Source organism: Cnephaeus nilssonii (assembly GCF_951640355.1).
Source record: "Cnephaeus nilssonii genome assembly, chromosome: 11".
In the NCBI taxonomy this organism is placed as follows: Eukaryota; Metazoa; Chordata; class Mammalia; order Chiroptera; family Vespertilionidae; genus Cnephaeus; species Cnephaeus nilssonii.
The window spans coordinates 79,847,936-79,865,258 of record NC_137082.1 but is presented as its reverse complement, the minus strand read 5'-3'; the positions used below and the strand labels follow the sequence as shown (position 1 = coordinate 79,865,258).

The 17,323-nt window shown below is 40.1% G+C and overlaps 1 protein-coding gene across 4 annotated transcripts in view; it reads left to right on the top strand.

The window, feature by feature from the left end:
* Positions 1 to 17,323, top strand: part of SYT4 (synaptotagmin 4) — a 276,953-nt gene that overhangs the window by 190,707 nt on the left and 68,923 nt on the right. For 2 of the 4 annotated variants that reach the window (XM_079784843.1, XM_079784842.1), the window contains exons 1-2: positions 12,646 to 12,662; positions 15,600 to 15,695. The gene's annotated coding sequence lies outside the window, so the exon portion shown is untranslated. Of the gene's footprint in view, positions 1 to 12,532; positions 12,663 to 15,599; positions 15,696 to 17,323 lie in introns of those variants that run through there. The other 2 variants (XR_013814225.1, XM_079784844.1) reach the window with 2 other exon arrangements.

Below are 17,323 nucleotides of genomic sequence, written 5' to 3'. Positions count from 1 at the left end.
AGGGGCACTTCTAAATTAGACATGGAGTCACCATCATCATATGAAGTAGTACACTCAGTAAATTCACCTGAAATTGATTGATTTCCAAGGAGAACAAACTTAGACAAAAGTAGGAATTCTTATTATTTGGTTGGACAAAAGGAAAGGATTTTGGTGAGAAGAAAAATAGAACAGGATATGGAAGAACATCATGGAACTTCTTTTCCTAGAGAACATCAATAGAAAAAAAATAATTTGTTTTTTAAGAAAATATGTACAAGACTTAATGTTGGCAGTTTACTTTATGCCTTAGTTCTACGGCTAATTAGATGGGTGGCATTGTTCAAAGAAGTTAGATTCTCTGGGCTCCTGTGTTTTAATCTGTTAAACAAGAGATTGGCACAAGATGTCACTTTTATTGTACCATTTCATGAAATCTATAAGAACATAGAGGGTGACATATTGGGTGTTTGAGCCATTTATCACTGAAAACTAAATGTGTGCCCCAAAGATTACTTGTGGTGTGTGTGTGTGTGTGTGTGTGTGTGTGTGTGTGTGTGTGTGTGTTGATTTAGGACTTTTCTGATTGTAAAAATTAAAGGCTTGCATGATAAATGAGTAAAGAAGAAATAGAAAAAGAGGAAACAACATTGAGAAGACAAGTTGAAGTAAGCCACTTATGATTGGCCTGGATAACCAGAGTAGAAGCATTTTTTGAATCCCTAGGTTTTATGATGGGAAAACTTGAATTGTAATTTTTCCTTTTCCAGGGATTAACTCTCTGACTATGGATAGGCCTCTTAACCCTATGAACCATTTCCCTCACCTTTTATAGGAGGTATGAAAAATATCAAACATGTATCTCAAGGAAATGTTGTAAAGTTATAATCAGGTAATATATGGGAAAAGGGGAGTTATAAACTGTAAAGATTTATACACACCTTAGTAATCTGGTGACAATGCCTTCAGTCCCAAATAGCCAATCATTTGGGTGTTGGAGAGAAGTTAAACCACTAGCAGGTCTGGGTGGGTGGATTTATAAGACCACTTTTCATAATGACATGGGAACCTGGCATGACTTGAGCCATTAACCCACTGAGCAAGAGACAAAGGTGCTAGAAAAACTTAAATGGCCCTTCAGATTTACATGACAGTTTTTCTCATTTATACCATGCATAGAAAGCAGAGTCAGGGTGGGAAGGATATACTTCTGACTTCCAATTTTTCTGCAATGTAGCCCTGACTTGACATGTCATCTCTGTCCCAAGTCTGCCTTTCCTTACTATTTCTTGATAACATTTTTTTTTACTCCTTAAGATAAAATGCAATTCATCAGAGAAATGAAGTAAAATTTAACTCTTAAAGAAATAAAGCCAGCCATAAAATGAAAGCCCTCTTCAAGCCATAAACTTCATGCAGCCAGCCCTTTCAATTAGAGCTCATTTTAAGCATCCATGTAATTTTCAACTTCGTCTCAGTCATCAGAATTTTTCATGGAGCAGGCATAAACTCAGTAATGGATTAATAGTTCTGTGATTGATAACAGAGTTGTAAAATCATCACTTTATATCACTGCAGTTTATGTATAGGAAAGTGTACAATAATCATAAATGATGTTAATGTTTATAATCTCCTCACCTATTACTTAACCTATACTGACCAATTTTGTTTTATGATAGTAAAACCATGGGTAAATTAAATTAGTATAAATAAAAATTTATAAGCTTGCTTTCTCAAGGAAACCCTTTGTAAAATGAAGATTAATTTTGTGAAGTAAAGGATTAACTCGCAGTTGAAGTGGCTTTTTAGAATCATCTATTGGGATTTTAGAAATAAAGTACATCTCAGTTCCTATTAATATACAATCACTTAGAGCTGAGAGGAATAACTGAAATGATCTTGTCTAACCTCACTAATTTATCTGGAGGGTAAATCAGAAAACCTGGAAGTAAAGAGATCTGCCCAAAGCTCACAGCCCTTTCTTTTCTTTTCTTTTTAATAAATATTTTTATTGATTTCCGAGAGGTAAGGAGAAGGAAAGAGAGATAGAAACATCAATGATGAGAGAGAATCATTGACTGGCTGCCTCCTGTATGCCCCATAATTGAGGATTGAGCCTGCAACCCAGGCAGGTGCCCTTGAACAGAATTGAACCCAGGACCTTTCAGTCCACAGCCCAACACTCTATCCACTAAGCAAAACCAGCTGGGGCACACAGCCCTTTCTTAGGAGAACCTGAGCCCAAACTAATGCTTCTGATGTGAATATTGTGGCCCGAACTCCCATGCCCTCAGCATGAGCCATCACTGATAAAGGGTTCTGGATTTATCAACATTTATGATGCCCACTAGAAAGCATCTTCTGAGTTCTTGGTCCTCCAATATTTATTCTGATGCATTCAGTTGTGAAGGATGTTCATATGGATATATGTAACCTCAGTCATAGACTCCCAGATTCATAGTTAAAGGAGACTTAGCAGTCACTTATTATAACCCTTTGTTCTACGTGTGACTCCTTCAAAGTGATCATAAACCCTAATGGACCACCTCCAAGGATGGAAACTCGCCGCTCTATGTCCCATTGCAGTACAGTTTTAAATATTAGTTAGTTATTCATCTGTTTAAAAGTATAATATTTTGGCTCAAATTTGAAGATATTTGAGGTAGCCATTGTTCTTTCGTGTTCTTCTTTCCAGGTAAACATAAATCAGTGAGCCATGTGCTGATACATTGTGTCTACTAAACCTCTTTCATCTCCAATTGATTAAGTCATTCATTCATTCCATAGACATCTGAGAACTTAAAAATGTGCGGCACCAGGGAACAGAAAAATAAATTTATAAATGGCCCTATCATAATAAACTCATAGTCCAGTGACGGGAAATCTTAAGTAACTAAATACTTGGAAAATTCTGATTTAACTACAACCTAAGTTATGCAATGCAGTTTAGAAACAAATGTTTGAGGGCCTGTACCCACAAAGTGGAAACAGGCAAAGGTTTCCAAAGTGCATGGCCTGTTGTACTTGTGGAATAAATCCAAGGATTAGAAACAAAAGGGATACTATAGATTACTTCCAATTTGCTAAGTTTAGAGATGAGGAAATGGAATCTCAGAGGAGTGACTTCTCCAATGTTCCACAGCTTCTTTGTGGTAGAACTTGGGAAAAAAAGGAGATTTTGCTAAGAAATGGGGGTTTTAACATGCCCATCAAGGACCAAGAAGGAATTCAATAACCAACAAGGGGTGGAAAGGTACTTCAGATCAAGGGAACAGCCAGTGCGAGGCCTGGAGGCAAGACACTTCAGGAGTTGTCAGTCAGGGTCACGGTGAGCAGTTCAGCATGGTGAGGCCATGCAGCATCAGAGAGGATCATTACTATTAGTAAAAATGAAATTTAAAAATCTCTAGTGCTTCCTTTGTTATCCAGTTCCAATCTTCTTCAGCCTTCACTGTCAGAGAGTTCTTTCCTCTAACTAACCTCATTTATCTGCTATCATCAATTCGACAGAATTATAGAAAAGAGATGGATATAGTTGCTCTTTATTCATTATTTTTGCTAAAACAACTGGATCTTCAGACTCACATAACAGTTTTTCTCATTTGTACCAGGTAAAGGATAAGAGGGTAGAAAAGGCTTTGCTTCGTGTCCATTTGCTCTGATAGAGAAATGAGCCTCAGAGGTGGGAATCTAAGAAGTCAGGCCTGTGGGAATCACTCGCATTAAGCTTCTTGGGCATATGTGTGGCTGATCTTCCACAGAAACTAAATAAATGCTACCCTCTGCTGTCTCTCATCTGTAAATATGAGAGTAAACTCAGGAGGACTGAAGGTGAAATCCTGTCTGCTTAAAAACAAAATAGTAATGTGAAGCCTTGAAAGCCTATAATTTATACAGGAGCTAGAACATCTGTACTCTCCAAATAACCAAAACAAAGAAAGTATCTACCAATATTTAAAAGCCATGAGCATTACAGACTCTTAGCTCCAAATTACACCTTCCATTAAAGTGGGAAGAAACCACTGGGATGTGTTGTACAGATAAACAATAAAATGTGTGCTTGTGAGTCCCCGGAAGCTTGGACTGGTGGCCTATAATTCACCTTGAGGAAGAGCAGATCTGCTCACAGAAAATAGGGTGTCTGCTTCTGAGCAGACAATTACATAGTCAGCCACAGAAAGAGACATAGATCCCGGATGGGAGTGTCCTGAATATGACTTTCATCATGGCAAGATGAGATATTTTTTAAGTGACATCCTAAAATAATGAAATTTGGATATTTAGATACCCATGCAAAATGCGGAGATGGGAATTCTCTTTGTAGATTGCTTCTTTCTTCTCTTCTGGAAACACAGCCCTCCCTGCAACACAACACACACACACACACACACACACACACACACACACGCACTAAGTTTGGACAGTCAATCTGTAAGACAAACCCCTGTCTCTTCAGTCTCTAATTTAACACTGTGAGTTATACTGTCTTCTAAAGACATTCTAAAATCATCCTCTATAAATCTTGGAAATCAGCATTTTAAAATTATTTATTGATACTACCAAGCTATCACCAAGTGCCACAGCTCGTGCTCTAGAAGAACTTCTAGAAGGCTGCAAGAGGAGACAGAATTGTGAACAAATGCCAGAGAAAACAGCAGAATAATAAATATAGTCATGGGGCTTCATTCCAAGAGGTAGAGACACAGAGTGTCTTCAGGGAGAGGAAGCTCTTCAGGGGGAGCTCCTGTGGAAATTGGGTTCTCAGCCTCCCCAGTTTTCCTGGCTTTATGCTCAGCAGGCCTTCTCTTTCCTCACCTGATTCCCGCAGCCTCTTGCAGCCCCCATCTCCAACGTCACCTTCCTCAGAATCTGAATATTTGATTTCTAATTTTTATACTGAGATATAACTATTGTGATGGGTGGTTGTAGGGGGAGGGATATATAAAATTCTAGGGGTAAAATTTTAGGCATCGTCCAATGGATAAAAAGTGTGTCTGTGCAGGGTATACAGTTAGGGAGGGAGCAAACATCAGACCCCTGTCCATGCTGATGTATAAGGCTAGTACTGGCCACAGAAATCATGAGGCTATTTCTACTTTAGGGCAAACATTAATGGCTGTGTGATCTTTTGTTCTGTCCTCACATGCTGTTGCAAACCCAAGCTCCTTGCCATATATCTCTTCCCTAAAGAATTTTGGGAGCCCTAGCCAGTTTGGCTCAGTGAATAAAGTGTTGGCCTGCAGACTGAAAGGTTCCAGGTTTGATTCTGGTCAAGGGCACATGCCCAGGTTGTGGGCTCCCCAGTAGGGGGCTTGTAGGAGGCAGCCAATCAATAATTCTCTATTATCATTGACTAGAGGCCTGGTGCATGAAAATTCATGCACTCGGGGGGTGGGGGGGAGGTCTCTCAGACTGTCCTGTGCCCTCTTGTAGTCTGGGACCCCTTGGGGAATGTCCACCTGCTGGCTTAGGCCTGCTCTCCAGGGGATCAGGCCTGAGCTGGAAGTCAGACATCCCTCTGGCAGCCTGGGAGCCCTGAGGGGATGTCCAAGTGATGGCTCACGGGGAGCGGGCCTAAGCTGTCAGTTGGACATCCTTAGCGCTGCCGAGGAGATGGGAGAGGCTGCCACCACCACCACTGCGCTCGCAGCCATCAGCCCGTCTTGTGGTTGAGTGGAGCTCCCCCTGTGGGAGCGCACTGACCACCAGGGGGCAGCTCCTACATTGAGTGTCTGCCCCCTGGTGGTCAGTGTGAGTTATAGCAACCAGATCCTGGTCATTCCGCCATTAGGGTCAATTTGCATATTATCCTTTTATTATATAGGATGTTTCTATCTCTCCCTCTCCCTTTTTCTTGGAAATCAATAAAAATATATTTTTGAAAAAATAACTTTGGGAGTGTACAGAAATTAGCTTGCATATACTCAAGAATAAAATACATCTGATGTCATCTGCCATTTCCTGCTGTTATTCTCCACCACTGTTGCAACGTCCCCTACTTTGTAGTCTGATGTCTTATGGATATTCTGTGTTTTCAGAAGCAGGTGGTGCTTTCTATACAGGTTACCCTCTGACAAGAGGTTATGCCATTTGGATTTATAAATGAAATATAATAAATCACCTTAACCTGTTCAGATGCAGTAACTGTAATTTGCCAACCAAAACATATAGACTAACAAAGAAATCCCTTCCGTATGTATCCAGATGAAATTCCTTTCATATGTATTTATATACAAATTATAAAAAAATAAGTTCACATATACTTATATGGTAACATTACTAAGTGCTAATACAGTTACATAATGCAGCTATTATTAAACTAGAGGCCTGGTGCATGAAATTTGTGCATGGAGGGGGTTGTCCCTCAGCCCATCCTGCACCCTCTCCAATCTGGGACCCCTCGAGGGATGTCTGACTGCCGGGATCGGGCCTAAACAGGCAGTCGGACATCCCTCTCACAATCCAGGACTGCTGGCTCCCAACTGCTTGCCTGCTTGCCTTCCTAATTGCCCCTAACGGCTTCTGCCTGCCAGCCTGATCACCCCCTAACTACACCCCTGCCAGCCTGATTGATGCCTAACTGCTCCCCTGCCAGCCTGTTTGCCCCTAACTGCCCTCCCCTGCCAGCCTGTTTGCCCCTAACTGCCCTCCCCTGCAGGCCTGGTCACCCCTAACTGCCCTCCCCTGCAGGCCTGTTCCCCCCAACTGCTCTCAACTGCAGGCCTGGGTTTCCCCCCCAACTGCCCTTCCCTGCAGGCCCGGTCACCCCCAAGTTCCCTCCTCTGCCAGCCTGGTCACCCCTAACTGCCCTCCCATGCAGTCTTGATCACCCCCAACTGCCCTCCCTTGCAGGCCTCGTCCCTCCCAACTGCCCTCCCCTGCTGGCCATCTTGTGGTGGCCATCTTGTGTCCACATGGGGGAAGGATCTTTGACCACATGGGGGCAGCCATCTTGTGTGTTGGAGTGATGGTCAATCTGCATATTACTCTTTTATTAGATAGGATAGAGGCCTGGCACATGGGTGGGGGCCAGCTGGTTTGCCCTGAAGGGTGGCCCAGATCAGGGTGGGGGCTTCCTTGGGGTGTGGTGTGGCCTGGGCGAGGGGCCTGTGGTGGTTTGCAGGCTGGCCATGCCCCCCCCGGTGACCCAAGTGGAGGCCCTGGTATCTGGGATTTATTTATCTTCTACAATTGAAACTTTGTATCCTGGAGTAGAGCCAAGCCTCCTGCTTACTCTGGGGCGGCAGCCATTTCTGTTGGGATTTATGTATCTTCTGTAATTGAAACTTTGTAGCCTTAAGCGGAGGCCAAGGCAGGTCAGGGCTTTAGAAGCTTGGCTTCCTCCATCGCCAGGGCCAACCCTAGCCTCTTGCTCTTTCCAGATCCGTGGCTGACGCCATTTCTGTTTGGATTTATTTATCTTCTCTCATTGAAACTTTGTAGCTTTGAGTGGAGGCCTAGGCTGGAAAGGGCAGGTGGAAAGCTTGGCTTCCTCCATTGTCGGGGAAACCCAAGCCTCCCTCCTGCTCTCTGTGGCCGCAGCCATCTTGGTTGGGTTTATTTGTATATTTGCTCCTGATTGGCTTGTGGGCGTGGCTTGTGGGTGTGGCTTGTGGGTGTAGTGGAGGTACAGTCAATTTGAATATTACTCTTTTATTAGATAGGATGTATTATTTTAACTAATCATTGTGATTTGATATACTATTGAAACTCAGTTTGCACAATAAGTATTTTTAAGAGAAATGATTCATTTTGATTCCAGTTATCATCACATTTGAATTTTCAGGGCATTTCTATGGTATATGAGGAAAACATGTAGGGATATTTGAGAATGGCATAATTAAAAAGCTCTCTGGCCCTCACATTCTCTACAGGAAGGAGATAAGCAGATGATTTTAGCAATAAAGTACAATCATTTTATTGGTGTGTTTTTTTTTAGTGACAAGGTTAACTTAGTTTAGCTTAGCAAATTAAACTGTTTTGCATCTCTTCTGGTACAAAACTATCTGGTCAAACATATGTTTGCTTAATTAAACAACACAACATTTTGAAAAGCTAAGCATAGGAATCACTATTTTAAAGAATCATAGAGATTTTTAAAATGAAAATATATATTGATTCATTATAAAAATATATTTGCCTATTATACATAAATATTGACGTATATAATGGTAAGAGGTCATTTTCTCAGAAAGAATATTAAAAATATTCACTTCTTCAACATTGAGTGTCATTTAATAAATGAAACCTTTATAAAAATCAATGTTTCATTTTTTTTTCCCTAGGATGTTTTAATTTCTTTTAAAATAGTTTAACCAAGGCAAAGGAAAGCTAATAGAAAGATGGTGAGAATGGTTGAAATCAGTCAATCAAAATATTGATTGAGGGACTCTCACTATATCTTATGACAGTTCTACGCAGAGTTTATTCATACAACAAATTCTATTTTAAAGCTATTGCAAAAATTCTAAGTTCAAAGTAACCCTGATATATATCAAGTTGTCCTGATATAAATGGTTTTAAAAATAACTCCTCATTCAATAATGGAGTGTAATTTTATCTTTGTATTTGTAATTGTGTCATTTTATTAAAAATATGATTATTTTGGTAACAGGGACTATGGCCACAGAGTGAATTGATGTCTAATGTGAGACTAATTTTAAACTGTGCAGAAGTACTTGAAATATGTGGACTCAGGATGGAGAATGTGCCTGAGGAGAATTGTTCCCTTAGACATGGTGGGTCAGATCAATTCCACTGCAGGTATTGAGTGCTTGGTACTTACAGATCTGTTCTAGGACCCGAGTCCAAAAATGAATAAGACACAGCTTCTCCCTGAAGGAAGATGAAGAGAAAGAAGATGTCAATCCATGATGTTGATTAAGGGTTAGCAGATTAAGGGAAATTGGCCCAAGTTTTAGATTTAGGTTTCTTAGAAGAGAATATGTGTGTGCTTACTCATGAGGAATGACTAAAATTTTTCAACTGGAGTAAAGCAAAAACATTGTTCTAAGGAGCTGAAATGAAATCACCAAAAAATAAAGCATGAAATAAAAACATAGGCGTAGCTTAATAGTATTTAAACACAAATTGCAGGATAGAATGTGGCTGGAAAAATAGATCAAAGTCTGCTTTTACATGTGGAGCTTTGTTTGTCCTGATAAGAACCTGCAGAGGAGCTTAAAGAAGGGGAGGAATAGAGAAATATGGTTGGATTTTAGTTTTATATATAATAATTAGAGGCCCAATGCATGAAATTCATGCACGGGGGGAGGGGGTCCTCAGCCCGGCCTGGACCCTCTTGCAATCTGAGACCACTGGCTCCTAACGGCTTGCCTGCCTGCCTGCCTGATCACCCCTAAACACTCTGCCTGCTTATTCACCCTAATTACTCACTTGCCTGCCTGATCATCCTTATCCACCTCTACCTACCTGCCTAATCACCCTTAACTGCTTGTCTACCTGCCTGATCGCCCCTAACCACTTAGCTGACTGCCTGATCACCCCTAACCACCTCTGCCTCAGCCCCCACCACTGTGGCTTCATCCAGAAGGACGTCCGGAAGGACATCCGGAATGATGTCCAGAAGGTTGTTCAGCTATCCAGTCTAATTAGCATATTACGCTTTTATTATAATAGATGCTTTTGAACAAGTCTCCTGTGGAGCAAAACAGAATAGCTGAACTAAAGCACATACTTGGTGTGTTGGATCTACGCTGAAATGAGATTGACAAAAAGGCAGAGACTAGTTCATCAAAGGGTTTGAAGACCAGCATGCATTGTTGTCAAAATCAAAGCCACAAGGTATATTGTGGTGGCAGCAATGTATGTTGTTATTGCTTTAATCACCTAATCTCCACCTCCTTGGCAAGGGAAGGATTCCTGACCTCCAGTATGGAGACATTTGACATTGGGCAGATGAGGAAAATAGCAATTTATTAGTCACATGTACTCACAGTCCAGGGAGGAGGACACTGCACACCACACACAGCCCTACAGGAGTCACACTCAGGAATAAAGTGAACAACCAGAGGCTGTGGGAGGTGGGTTTTGCAGGATGAAGAAGGTTGCTTCCCTTGTTCCTCTGGAAATATGTGATTGACTTGTTTGAAACAATCCTATGGGCTGGCAGGAAATTGAACCACTCCTTGGGATAAGCAGGAACTGTGCCTAGTCTCCATTAGTTAAGACATAAATGAGAGATGAAGGAGAGAAAAACAGTGATGATTACTCTATAAAGAGAAGCTAAATATATTAAAGAGAAAAACAAACTTATGTGGGAATAATAAAGTTAACCTTAAGATTAGGGTGGAACTTGTAATTATGGAAGATATTTAAACATATTTTACGCAGGGGACACCAGCAGGGAGAAAGAAATTGAAGCTTTCTAAAAGGAGAAATTGATAGAAAATTGTCTCTATTTTAGTCCAGGCTGAACAAGAAAAAAACAGAAGGGAAATAAGAAGAGAAAAAGAATGAAAAATCTAGGGGTTCTTTGGAGGGAAGAAAAGGCATGGCAGAGGCCCTGGAGTGCTAAGACAGCAGAGCAGTTGTTGGGGGAGTAAGGGCAGGGGCAGGAACAATATAAACCTGAGAGAAAATGTTAGAAGGCTAGAGGTAAAATTTTTGGAGATAGTAGAGTTCTCAACAGGATTTGCTACTATTTCCGAGAAGTCTAAAAGGATTGTTTTCTTTCTTCCCAGTCTTTGAATTGTTACATGAATCAGTTTCTGTCATTTTTGTGGTCCAGTTCCCGTCTGGCATACTGTACCTGAGGGCCTTTGGACTGGTATCTTCTACATGTGATAACATCTGGGCTAAATACAGAAATAAGGGTCTGGATTAAAAGGAGAGTATGACTTGACTGATATTACAAAAGGGATCCCTCACCCTCACTTTTCCAGACTTTATTTTATTTGTCTGAAATTCCAATGTCTTTTATAGATTTTGAATTGAGTTCGAGGAACTGTGCTAAAAATATATGCTTTGAGTCTGAGCAAGGGGAGTATCAAGCCCCTGTTCTCATGGACTCAATTTATTTTCCAAAACGAATCACACATTGAAATTGGGTTCAGAAACTAGAGCAATGCTACTCAAAGTGTGGGTCCACGTGTCACCAGATGGGGACGGGGCCTAGAGCTGGTCTTCCTCGGGCGGGCCTGTAATGTGAGAGTTACTGACTTGGTGCAGGACAGATTTCACAATGAGAGTCCAAGTGATTTTGAGAGTTGGTTTATTGAAGCTGAAGTGAAAGAAAGAAAGGGCTTAGGGTAGAAAAAGCAACAGGAAAGAACCTAGGCCATGCTCTGCTCTGGCTCCATAGAAATGTTATAGGGCAGAAGTGAGCCAGGGAGGGGCTGCTGTTGGCTCACTGGGAAGTAGAAGTCACAGTGACAAAAGTGAGCCAAGATGGGCCTCATTGCAAAGTCAGAGAAACAGGGGGCCTTGGAGACAGGTTCAGGGGGTTAGCCTGGAACGAGCTGATGCTGTTTGATGCTCCCCTGGTTACAAGTCTCAAGGGGAACATTTACAATTTAGGAGAAAAAAAAAAAATGTTCATACTTGAGAAAAGACATAGGCATGCTCCAGAGAGAGATTCTGTGCTGGCATCCTGTTTCTTGGAGGGGGGCGGGGATGAATAGTTATCTCTCTTTTGTGGGCAGGAATCCTACAAAGGCGGTCTCAGGGGAGGGTCTTAACAGAATATTCATTAGTTTTCCAGGTGTGTCCTTCAATATGTTGACTTATTAAAGTGGAGTTTGGGATTATTCTCTGGTCAGCCTCACTGCTTTACTTTTATCTTGGCTTTGTCCCGCTTTAAAGGAGCTTTTTGTTATTTGTTCTCCTGACTTCATCTGTCCTTGGAATTGGCTAGGCACAATTGGCACTAACTGGGTCTCTGTCCCCTGTCTTCCCATCAATGCTGATTTAAGCTGTTTTGTTTTTTTTCTGTGGTTAGGGAGGAGAGGTATAAACCATTTACTACCCAGTGTCCTTGGTTAAGGAAGATAAGGTCTTGTGATTAACTGCTTGCTGTAAAATGTCAAATTGTTTGGCCTTGTTTAACTATCTTGTCACAGTTTCCCCATTCCACTTGCCAAATAATTTTTAAAAATATATATATTTTTAAACATCAATGATGAGAGAGAATCATTGATTGGCTGCCTCCTGCACACCCCCTAGTAGGATGGAGCCCACAACCTGGGCATGTGCCCTGACCAAGAATCAAACCGTGACCTCCTGGTTCATAGGTCAATGCTCAACCACTGAGCAACACCGGCCAGGCTCCTAGCTTCTTATTATCCTGCCTCATATGGACCTATATCAGTTCAGGAACTGTTTAATACCAGCTGGCAATGAATAATGAAATTGTGAATGAGTCTAGAGAAATGTTTGGACCAATCTGTTAGATTAAGTTTATGTCTGCTCAATATAATAATTAAAAATGAGTCTTGATTGCCTTTTATTTATCCTTGCTGTATCTGTATTTCATTGTTTGATAAGTTTATTTTCTTTTTCTTTCTGTCTTTTTTGTTTTTGTTTTCGTTTTTAGAGAGAGAGGAAGGGAGAGGGAGAAAGAGGAACGTTGATCCACTGCCTCCTGCACTGCCCTGAAACTGGGCACGTGTCCTGACTGGCAATTGAATCAGGGACCTTTTGGTGAATGGATAATGCTCAACCAGGTGAGTCACACTGGCCTGGGCGCAAGTATATTTTTATTGTTCTTTCTAAATCTAGCACTTATAACAGATTGTGAAAAAAATAAATCACAGGTAAGGTATTTTGAGAAGCACTGCCTTTTCACTAGTTTCAGGAAGTTTTTAGGTAAGAAACAGACATTGCTTTTAGGATTGCAGGGTTTATTGATATACTGTTTCCTCTCCCATACTTCACATAATATAGGCCTCCCACCCCCACCCATAATGCCATGGAATCTGCATTTGCACCAGCCCTAGATTGGTTTAGGACAGTGGTCAGCAAACTCTTTAGTCAACAGAGCCAAATATCAACAGTACAATGATTGAAATTTCTTTTGAGAGCTGAAAACCAACTTCTGTGCATGGGCCACGAAGTTTCAATCGCACTGTATGTGCACGCCGTCATGTGGTATTTTGTGGAAGAGCCACACTCAAGGGGCCAAAGAGCCGCTTGTGGCTCACGAGCCGCAGTTTGCTGACCATTGGTATAGGATTTTGTAAATAATAACACTGATATAAAGTGAAACCTTTGAGGCCACTTTTCTTAAACTCCAGATAAGGAATTCAGAAAAATATTCCATTTTTATAGCTAATTTCACTATCAACTCAAAATACTAAGACTAAGGAACTTAGATATCATCAAGTTTCAGCTGAATTTTGAATATAAGTTAGCTTCCAGTTACATATGAAGTCTTTTAAATACCTCCTTTATGAGGCATACACATGCAAGTAAAGTAATTGCAAAAAAAGTATCATTAAGCCCTGGCAAATATAAATGGATTTGAATTGGATTACTGTACTCTGAACATATTATCATGCAAAAACTATTAGCATTTATTTTTATTTCTTTGAATGCACTACTGTTACAGTTAGGTAGAATGAGTAAGATTACCTTTCAATTTTAGAAATCTCTGGGACAATTTAGCCGACAAGCCAGGTTTCAATTCTCTCAGGCATATAATATATTCAAGCAATAAATGTATAAACATGATTTAATTTCAGGACACAATGTTACATGGGAACACAATGAGACAAATACTGGATGCTGAAATGAGAAGCAGGCACAGCACACAAGAAAAACAATGCCTCATTGTTGTTTGGTCCAGGGGCTTTGGAGAAATCTCAAATTAATTCTCTAGGTGGCAGCAGCATTCTAAAGACTTTGGTTCAGTAAAAAGAACGTCTGCCTTTGCCCAAAGAAACTCAAAGACAAAACCAATTTTGAAAAACAAGCTTTATATCTTTTATGTTTATGAGACATTAGAATTTCTTCACTGCAAAAAAAGATATTCAGATTTTTAAAAAGTCAATTGAAGACTATAATGCAGAGCCAATGCCCACGACAAAATAGTAGCAACTCAACCAGGTCAGGTCTTCTACTTTGGAAAAGTAGACAGTTGTCAAATATTTTATTTCAGGCAAAGAAGGAAGGTACAAGGGAATGTAAATCTCTTCTCCATATGATTCTATGTGCCTGAAATTGAGCTGTAAAAATCCTAATCACTTTCTTCAAGGCCCTGATCACATACATTTCTTTGGGTAACAGTATTTAACAGACTAGATAGGTGTCTATAATTTTAGAGGTGTGAGATGCATTGAAGTTTTTATCTTGTTATCCTCTCATTTCTTTCTTTCCCTCTGCTGCATTTTTCTCATTACTTCTCATTTCTTACATCATTTTTTGCTACTCCTCTTGTCCTGTCTTCTTTGGTGTTCTAAGCCACATCCACAATTTTAAATCCACATATATTGGACAGACAGAAAATATTTGAAATTTTATAAATTCACAAGAAAAATATTTTTGCAGCCGCAGTTTGCTGACCATTTTTGCCCAGGGGACTGGGCAAAAAATAGAATTTATTTCAGAGCCATATGTTATTTTTTTAAAAGGAATAAATGATCTTGGTATTGAAAGATAAAGTCTGGAGCTATTTTATAAGGAAGTAAAATATGATTCAAAAATTAGAAATATGTAATAAATTAAGGTAATTTTAAATTTCCATGGGCACAATGTTACATGGTATAGGATTTTGGGCAATCTGGGAAGTATAGTTTTAGGTGCCCAGACCTCAAGTAAGAAGGGAGGGGAGAGAATGTTCCTGCAAAGGGAGAGACTAGGCAGTAGTGGACATCTAAAGAAAATTGCCAGTAACACAAATCTAGTGCGAGGCATGGACAAGGACATTGTGAACATTTCAAAAGGAACATTCTTCTCTTACAGCAGCTCTTGCCTAAGATATCCAAACTTAATTTTGGGGTCAGTGGGGAAAAAAGAGGGGACTTATGTAATACTTTCAACAATAACAATTAAACAAAAAACAACCTTACTTTTGGATTTTATTCCAACCAGTTGTAACATGCTAAAACTGATATTGGACCATGAACTTTGACCCTGAGACACCAGAGCCATACTGGAACTAACTGAATATTTTCCTGACCCGGGAACAGAGAAATGATTTTGCCTCTTTAAACCCTACCAATGTTTCAGGACCTGACTCAAGTCCTTCTATTTCCAAGAAGCCTTTTAGAGCTTGTCTCTAATCATTTCTCATATCGCCCCAAGGCCTGGCTTTAATCACAGGTGCCATTTATTTGGAGACTAACTATGGACTATCTGGTAGCCACTCTTGACTTATGACTCTGTGTTGTAGTTTAGTTTTCTATTGGCTTTTCTCAAATTCATGCCATGTGAGGGTAGTTCTTTTACTCATCTTTATATTTTCCTCAGTGACTAACATGGTCCAGCTGTTCAGTTTAGAAAAATTTTGTTGAGCACCTATGATGAAGCCGCCTTCATTGTAGGCTCAGCGTGTATCACAATCAGAGCTACTGGGTTATGCATTTGGACATTATAACCTGCGAATCTCAGCAGCCTAAAACCATAGAGGTTTATTTCTCATTGAAGCAACTTGTCTGTCACAGGTGGTCTGGGCATCCTGCTTGGTCACGGATCCAGGCATCCAGTGCAGGCACCATCCAGAACATAGCTATCACCTGGACGCAGAGAAGGAAATGATGGTAAGTCTCACAGTAACTTTAAATGTTTCCCACCTGGAAGTGATACTCACATTTGGACTGGCAAAACAAGTCATGTGGTCAAACCTTATATCAAGGGTGTAGAGAAGCGCAGTCTTACCATATGCCCTGGAAAAGAGCTGGGAACACTTGAGAAAAACACAAACTCACGTGATTAACCAATTATCTACATATTTATAACATCTAACATACATTTTGCACATATACTATTGAGACATGTCATATCTACCCAATCACCTGGCATTTAATTAAGTATTCTGTATATTTTCCTCCTTCTAATTATCAAATGTGTATTAGACTTGCGAATAGTGAAGCATGGCTGCATCATAGTCCCAGCTTATTCCTTCATAATATGCTCCAAATAGTTAATCCTCATAGTTAAGCACTCATCAAAGCTGAATGACAATTAAGAAGCATTGAATTTAATTATTTTACTGTCTAGTTCCTGGAAAGCAGAGCTAGTTAAAACAGAAAAGAAAAATAATTTAGGGCTGGTAATAATCTTCTTAAACTTGTTTTGAAAGGTCACTTAAAAAATATGTGACTTTGTTTCAAAACTATGCTACCTCAAACATGGGCTTGAGGCAGTGTTTACACTGTAATTAATATTCAAAATAATGTAAAATACATTAACTGCACTAACAGCCATCAAATTCATAGGCTTTCGGGCAATCTTCAGCACCTGAGTGCCTGTAGGAAGAGAACACCTTGACATCTGCATTTAATTGGAAATCGCCTGTTGCTTTTGTTCCATAAAAAGTAATTTTATAAAAGACATCTATGTTAGGGGGAAAAAGGCAAAAGCAAAGCTCCAGTAAAAGCAGAACCTGCAGGCGTTGCTTTCCCCACATAGATATTGGTTCTGTAAATCCAGTCTTGCCTTGTAAAGTTAATGAGGCTCCTCCAAGCCTTTAAAACGACTACAATGTGGAATCCACATAACTAGGGAAGTAAATGGAGGTTAACTGTACCCTGGGCTTATTATACTTGCTATGCTAATAGTCCCATAAAAACTTGGGCTAAGTGAACAGAGATATTAAACATTTTATTACATATATACCAGGGCTACTGTGAAGTGGGCAGTACAGTTAGGTCACCGCATAGAAGATCCTTGTGAAAAGGAAGGAAAAGGAATAATCCCAGAAATAATATAAGTTAGGGGAAAAACCATGAAAGCTCTAGCTGGACATTCAATAGCAGGGTAATTTAGGAGAGAGGAACAAGGAATCGGACAAAGAAAAGGCAGAGGGAGTGGGAGAGAGTGTGCAATGATAAGCTGTGGACCTTCTTTGTAATCCATAGTTAAAGGCACCTGTGTGTGTGGCTCAAAAATATTTTTTAATGAATTATATCATACCTACACTAAAGGACCCAAATCCTAAATATACAACTCAATGCATCTTTCAAAAAGGTAAACCGCCTATGTACTTACCACCCTCACAAAGATTCAGAACATTTCCAGAACCCTAAAGGCTCTCTAATTTATTGTCTCCACAATTCACTACACTCTTCCCATATTCTGTAGACATATTTTAACTTCTATCTCCAGAGATTGCTTTTAGCTATATTTGAACTTTCATAAAAATAGAATTTTATGAAATGTACTCTTT